The 7,819-nt window shown below is 38.6% G+C and overlaps 1 protein-coding gene across 8 annotated transcripts in view; it reads right to left on the bottom strand.

Moving 5' to 3' along the window:
• Positions 1-7,819, bottom strand: part of PTK2 (protein tyrosine kinase 2) — a 439,876-nt gene that overhangs the window by 343,485 nt on the left and 88,572 nt on the right. The window lies entirely within an intron of this gene.

Raw genomic sequence — 7,819 nt, 5'->3', positions numbered from 1 at the left:
GTATGCTAGTTTTGTGGCAAAATTAAGCTGTTCCAAACATCTGAACTAGGGTTTTAATGTACTAGATTCTGACTTTTTTAGTTTAAAGGTGATGTTTAAGGAGAATTTTAAGTATTTGTGACTTTGGAATAACTATGGGTAATTCAACAGAATCCACAATTTTGGCATCCAGGAAATATCCATGGACAAGGGAACATCTGACTTAAATTCTGAAAGGAGGAGAAATAATCCCCATTTCCTGATGACAAAATGGTTTACTTAGAAAATGCTGGGGGGAGGTGGCTAGGTGATGCAGTGAATAGAGCACCAGCCCTGGAGTCAGGAGGACCTGAGTTCAAATTAGGCCTTAGACATTCAACACTTACTAGCCATGTGTCCTTGGGCAACTCACTTAATCCTAATTGCCCTGCCTTCCCACTCCAAAAAGCAAAAAAAGAAAAAGAAAAAATGAAGAAAAAAAAGAAAATGCTAGAGAATCAGTAAAGATACCAAGACAATAGCTTTAGTAAAATTATAAATTATCAAGTAAATCCACAAAAAAAAAATCCAACAATAATCAACAATCACAAAAATCAATTTTTGTAACATAACAAAATCCAAGAGGCAATAATAGAAAATAATTTAGTAATATTTAGTAATACAAAAATTATTTAATGAATGTTGAATTGTTATTTAAAATAACTATAACATGTATAATATATCTGGGGATCAATCTACCAAATTATAACAACATACTTGGATAGATTCAATTGTAAAGTGATTCTTAAAGAAATAAAGAACTTAAATAGCTGGAGGAATATTTAGTACTTAGGGCCAGGCCAGGCCAACATAATAAAAATGACAATACTACCACAGTTGATTTATACTTTTAATGCTTTGTCAAACAAAATATTAAAAGTATACTTTACAAAACTTGATAATAAAATCCATTTGGAAAAACAAAAGATCTAGAATTTCAAGGGTAATGATGGGGAAAAAAAGGTACACTTGAAGGACAAAACTACTTCCAGATCTCAAACTACATTATAAAGTAGCAGTTTTCAAAACCACTTGGTAACTGGTTAAAAGAGAAAGAAATAAATCAATGGAATAGACAAAATACGGGAGAAACAATAGAATTCAATAACTTGGTATTCAAAAAACTGGATAAAAGTTACTTAAGAGTTATCTATTTGATAAAAAACTGGAAAGCTAACATAAATGAGGCTTAGACCAACACCTTGTATCATATTCTACAATAAATTCAAAATAGATACCTGAACTTAAAGATTATACTATAAAAAAACTGAAGAGAAGTAGATCATATGCCTTTCACAGATACAAGTAGTTTTTAAAAAGTATTTTTAAACAAACAAGGAATAAAGAACATCACACACACCAAAAAAAAAACCCCTAAATAATGTAGTTTTACATTAAATTGAAAACTTCGACACCAAAAAACAAAAACTCAATTCATCTAAAGTTAAGGAAGGAAGCACATAAATGAGAAAAAAAAATCTTTGTATAAAATTCCTCTGATAAGAATGTGGTATCCAAGATATACAGGAAAAATTGTACACATGTACAGGTACATGCACACAAAACACACACACACACTGTTACGACACTTTTGGAAAATCTTACTTTTAGAAGTGTGTGTATGTGTGCGTGAATGAAGCATTTATTAAGCATTTACGATGTACAAAGCACTCTGCTAAGCATTAAGAATCACCTGCTCTCAAGGACCTCACATTCTTTAAAAAAAAAAATAAATTCTTTTATTTATTTATTTTTAGTTTTCAACATTCATTTCCACAAGATCGTGAGTTACAACTTTTCTCCCCATCTTTCCCCTACCCCCCACCCCAAGATAGCAAGCCTACTGAATAGCCTTTCCCCCAATCTGTTCTTTCTTATATCCTTTCCCATCCCCCTCTAACTTTCTAGTAGGGTAAGATGGATTTCTATATCCCATTGCCTATATATCTTATTTCCCAGGTGCATGTCAAAAAATTTTTTTTAAACATTTCTTTTTAAAACTTTGATTTCCAGATTCTTTCCTTTTTTCCCTCCTCACCCACACGCCCACTGGGAAAATAAGCAATTCAGTATAGATTGTACATTTGCAGTTGCGCAAAATGTTTCCATAGTAGATATATTGTGAAAGACTAACTATATTTCCCTCCATTCTATCCCAGCCCCCACTTGTTTTATTTTCTACTTTGACCCTGTCCCTTTTCAAAAGTGTGTGCTTCTAACTATTCTCTCCCCAAATCTGCCCTCCCTTCTATCATCTCCCCTATTATCCCCTTCTCCCCTACTTTCCTGTAGGGTAAGATACCCAATTGAATGTGTATGCTATTCCTCCCTTAAGCCAAATTCAGTGAGAGTAAGGTTGACCCATTCCCTTTCACCTTCCTGTTCTTCCCCTCCATTGTTAACAGTTTTGTCTTGCTTCTTTTATATGAGATAATATAACCCTATTCTATCTCTCCTTTTCTCTTCTCATTATGTTCCTCTCTCACCTCTTAATTTTATTTTTTAGTTATCATCCCCTCATATTCAACTGATCCTTTGCCCTCTAGGTGTACATGTACACACATATACACACACTCACATATGTATTTATAAATATATAAACCCTCCTATACATATGTATACATATATGTATACATACATATACATATATATTCCCTTCAACTATCCTCATTCTGAGAAGTCTCATAAGTTACAATTATTGTTTTTCCATGTAGGAATGTAAATAGTTCAACTTTAATAAATTCCTTATGATTTCTTTTTCCTGTTTACATTCTCATGCTTTTCTAGCTTCCTGTATTTGAAAATCAAATATTCAGTTCAGCTGTTTTTTTCATCAAGAATACTTGAAAGACCTCTATTTCACTGAATATCAACATTTTCCCCTGAAGCATTATACTCAGTTTTGCTGGGTAGCTGATTCTTGGTTTTAATCCTAGCTTCTTTGACCTCCGGAATATCATATTCCAAGCCCTTAATGTAGAAGTTGCTAGATTTTGTGTTATTCTGATTGTGTTTCCACAATACTCAAATTGTTTCTTTATGACACCTTGTAATATTTCCTCTTTGACATGGGAACTCTGGAATTTGGCTATGATTTTCCTAGGAATTTTCTTTTAGGAATCTTTTTCAAGAGGTGATAAGTGAATTCTTTCAATTTCTATTCTGCCCTCTGGTTCTAAAACATCAGGGCAATTTTTCTTGAAGGATGATTTCTAGGCTCTAGGATCATGGATTTCAGGTAGTCCAATAATTTTTAAATCATCTCTCCTGGATCTATTTTCCAGGTCTGTGGTTTTTCCAGTGAGATATTTCACATTGCCTTCTTTTTTTTTTCATTTGTTTGGATGGGTTTTTTAGTATCTTGATTTTCCATAAAGGCATTAGCTTCCATTTGCTCCAATCTAATTTTGAAGGAATCATTCTCTTAGGTGAGCTTTTGAAATTCCTTTTCCATCCAGTCAATGCAACTTTTTAAGGCATTCTTCTCCTCACTGGCTTTTTGGGCCTCTTTTGCCATTTGAGTTAGTACATTTTTTAAGGTGTTATTTTCTTCAGTATTTTTGGGGTCTCCTTTAATAGGCTGTTGACATGCTTTTCATGATTTTCTTGCATAATTCTCATTTCTCTTCCTAAGTTTTCCTCCAATTCTTGATTTTAAATCCCTCTTGAGCTCCTCCATGGCCTGTAACCAGTTCATTTTTTTAACTTTTTTTTTTAGTTTATTTTTTTTATTTTTTAGTTTACATCATTCATTTCCACAAGATTTTGAGTTACAAATTTTCTCCCCATTTTCCCCTACCCACCACCCCAAAACAGTGATTCCACTGAATATCACCTCCCCCAATCTGCTCTCTCCTATATCTTCCCCCATACTCCCTCTGACTTTCCAGTAGGACATGGTGGATCTCTATGCCCCAGTGCCTGTATATCTTATTTCCCAGTTACATGTAAAAATAATAATAATTTTATATATATATATATACATTTAAACATTTAATTTTAGACCTTTGAATTCCAGATTCTTTTCCTACCTCCCTCATCACCCACCCTTACTGGGAAGACAAGCAATTCAATATAGGTTCTACATGTGTAGCTATGCAAAACATTTCCATACTGGATATATTGTGAAAGACTGACTATATTTCCTTCCAACCCATCCCACCCCCCACTTGTTCTATTCTCTACTTTGATCCGGTCCCTTTTCTAAAGTGGGTGCTTCCAACTTCCCTCCCCCTCCCGCCTGCCCTCCCTTCCATAATTTCCCCTCTCATCCCCTTCCCCTCTACTCTCCTTTAGAGTGAGATACCCTATTTAGTGTGTATGTCATTCCCTCCCTAGGCCAAACTCATTGAGAATAAGGTTGACTCATTCCCTTTTGCCTTTCTGTTCTTCTCCATTGTAACAGTTTTCCCTTGCCTCTTCTATATGAGATAATTTACCCCATTCTATCTCTCCCCATCTCCCCTCATTATATTCTTTTCTCACCTTTTAATTTCACCTTTTAAGTATCATCCCTTCCTTTTCAACTGGTCCTGTACCCTCTGTCTATGTATACCTGTACACATATATACACCTACTCACATATTCATACGCCCATAGACCCTCCTATATAGATATATATGTATGCATACATATATATATATATATATAAATTTCTATTCCCTTCAACTATTCTCATACTGAGAAGTTTCATAAATTACAATTATTGCTTTTCCATGTAGGAATGTTAATAGTTCAACTTTGATAAGCTCCTTATGATTTCTTTTCCCTGTTTACCTTCTCATGCTTCTCTTACTTCTTGTTATCTGAATGTCAAATTTTCTATTCAACTCTGGTTTTTTCAGCAAGAATGCTTGAAAGTCCTCTATTCCTTTGAATGACCATATTTTCCCCTTTAAGATGATGCTCTGTTTTGCTGGGTACCTGATTCTTGGTTTTAATCCCAGCTCCTTTGCCCTCTGGAAAATCATATTCCAAGCCCTTTGATCCCTCAGTGTAGAAGTTGCCAGATTCTGTGTTATCCTGATTGTGTTCCACAATATTCAAATTATTTCTTCCTGGCTGCTTGTAATATTTTCTCCTTGATCTGGGAATTCCGGAACCTGGCTATAATATTCCTAGGAGTTTTCTTTTGGGGATCTTTTCCAGGAGGTGATCGGTGGATTCTTTCAATCTCTATTTTGCCCTATGGTTCTAAAACATCAGGGTAATTTTCCTTGAGAATTTCTTGAAGGATGATTTCTAGGTTCTTTTTTTTTTTTTTTTGATCATGGCTTTCAGGTAGTCCAATAATTTCTAAATTATCTCTCCTGGATCTATTTTCCAGATCAGTGGTTTTTTTTAATGAGATATTTCACATTGCCTTCAATTTTTTTATTTGTTTGGATCTGTTTAATGGTATCTTGATTTCTCATAAAGTCACTAGCTTCCATTTGCTCCAGTCTAATTCTGAAGGAATGATTCTCTTCAGTGAGCTTTTGAGACTGCTTTTCCATCTGGCAAATTTGGCTTTTTAAGACATTCTTCTACTCATTGTCTTTTTGAGCCTCTTTTGCCATTTGACTTAGTCTATTTTTTAAGGTGTTATTTTCTTCTGTCAGGTTGACTCTCATTTTATAATTTTCTTGCATTATTCTCATTTCTCTTCCCAATTTTTCCTCCACTTCTCTTATTTGCTTTTCAAAATCCTTCTTAAGCTCCTTTATGGTCTGTAAGTAGCTTATTTTTATTTTTTGAAACTTCTGGTGCAGGAATTCTGACTTCACTGTCTTCCTCCTGTTCCATGCCCCAATCCTTTTTATCCCCAAAAAAGGAATCCAAAGTTGGATTGGGGGGAGCTTTGTCCCAAATCACTGGGGTTTTCACAGCTGGAGCTATTAGTTGGGTGCCTTCTCTGAAGCCTCCACATGCTCTGGCAAACTGGACACACACCCCAGCACCTCCACCCTAGTCCACAATCCAGGTCCAACCAGGTTAAACAAGAGCAATTATCCCTCAGACTAGTTACTTGGTCCCCCTATATTCTGCAGAGCAGGAGCTCTGAAACAGCCACATAGTGGGGCCGCAGTCCCTCAGCCACTTCTCCCTCCAGGGGGTAAAAGCCTGACTGCACTCCTGAACTCCTGGTTCACAAAGTCCACACTGAACTGACCTCTCACTTTATCCTTAGCATCTATGGATTGATAAGTCTGGAAACCACCACAGCTACTGGTGATCTAAAGTCCCTCCGGCCAGCGGCTGCTGAGGCTGGAGCAGGGCTGAGGTCGGCTCCCAGGGAGCTGTGTTGGCTGCTTCCTGCCAGCCTGCTGGGCTGTCCTCAATGGGAGATTAGCTTCTCTGTGTCATTTTGTGGGTTCTGTAGCTCCAAAGTTTGTTCAGTCACCTTTTACATGAACTGGAGGAGGTAGAAGCAGGAGCCCCACAGAAGTCCTGTTTCTACTCTGCAATCTTGACTCTGCCCCCACCAGTTCATATTTTTCTTGGAAGCTTTTGATGCAGGAGTTTTGACTTTGTTGACTTCTTCTGGTTCCATGTTTTGATCCTTTTTTCCCCAAAAAAGGATTCTATGGTCTGATTGTGCTTCCTCTGCTTGCTCATCTTGCCAGCCAAATTACTTGACTTTTGAGCTCTTTGCCATGGTAGAAGTCTGCTTCTAGAACGGAGAGAGCTATGTCCCAAATCACTGGGGTTTTTGCAAATGTTGTCAGAGGGCTGAGGAGGGCGCCCTCTCTACAGCCACCACAAGCTCTGGCACAATGGTGTTTCTTACCCCAGGACCACCGCTCAAGACTGCAATCCAGATTCAAGCAGGTCAAAGCAAGAGCGATTACCCTCTGAATGGTCCCTTGGTCCCCCTATAATCTGCAGCCAGGAGCTCTGGAGGCAGCCATGTGGCAGCAGCTGCAGCCACCCTGCCTCTACCACCTCTTGATCTGGGGGCAGGGGCCAGACAAGCTCTTCCATCACCCAGTTCCAACAGAGCTCCCCACTAACTTTTTACTTTCTCTTTGGTGTTTATGGATTAAGAAGTCTGGAAACCTCCACAGCAGCTGGTGATTCACTCTCCTGAAGTTTGCTCCAGCTGGTCTGTGCCGCTGGGGGCCTCCCCGGGCCAGCGCAGATCATATGGGACTGTGCTTGGTTCCCAGGTAGGTGCAATAGACCCTTCCTGTCAGCCTGCCGGCTGCCTTCAGCAGGAGATTTGTTTCTCTCTGTCACTTTCTGGGTTCTGTAACTCTAAAATTTGTTTAGAGTCATATTTTACAGGTATTGGATGTGGTTGGTGCAGGAGCTCACACAAGTTCCTGCTTCTACTCCGCCATCTTGGCTCTGCCCCCTCAGGAGCTCACATTTGAATGCAGGACACAACACATATGGAAGGTTTCAGTGGCAAGTCAGATGGAAAAGTCCAATAATCTTTAGTGTGTATAAGCCAAGTAGATGGTCATGTCTATTTTTAATATGATTTCCACTGGAAAATCCTGTTTTTGTTTTTGCTTTCTGGCAGGGCAATTGGGGTTAAGTGACTTGCCCAAGGTCACACGGATAGGAAGTCGTAAGTGTCTGAGGCCAGATTTGAACTCGGGTCTTCCTGACTCCAGAGCCGATGCTGTATTCACTACGCCACCTAGCCACCCCAGTCATACCTGGTTTTGATGTACAGCTGTTTGATGTTTCCAGACTGCAGTGACAAGAACTTTCTCGGCACCACCCCCAACCCCCCACCACCCCCCCCCACCCCCCCCACAGCCGCCCTACCACCCCACGCCGCCCCCCACCTCCCACACGTCCGAGTCAACAG

Source organism: Petaurus breviceps, unplaced genomic scaffold (genome assembly GCF_028583685.1).
Source record: "Petaurus breviceps papuanus isolate PSGF00001 unplaced genomic scaffold, PetGlider_PUasm1.0 98, whole genome shotgun sequence".
NCBI classification, from domain to species: domain Eukaryota; kingdom Metazoa; phylum Chordata; class Mammalia; order Diprotodontia; family Petauridae; genus Petaurus; species Petaurus breviceps.
Note: the sequence above shows the minus strand (reverse complement) of the source record. Positions and strands in the feature narration are given on the sequence as shown.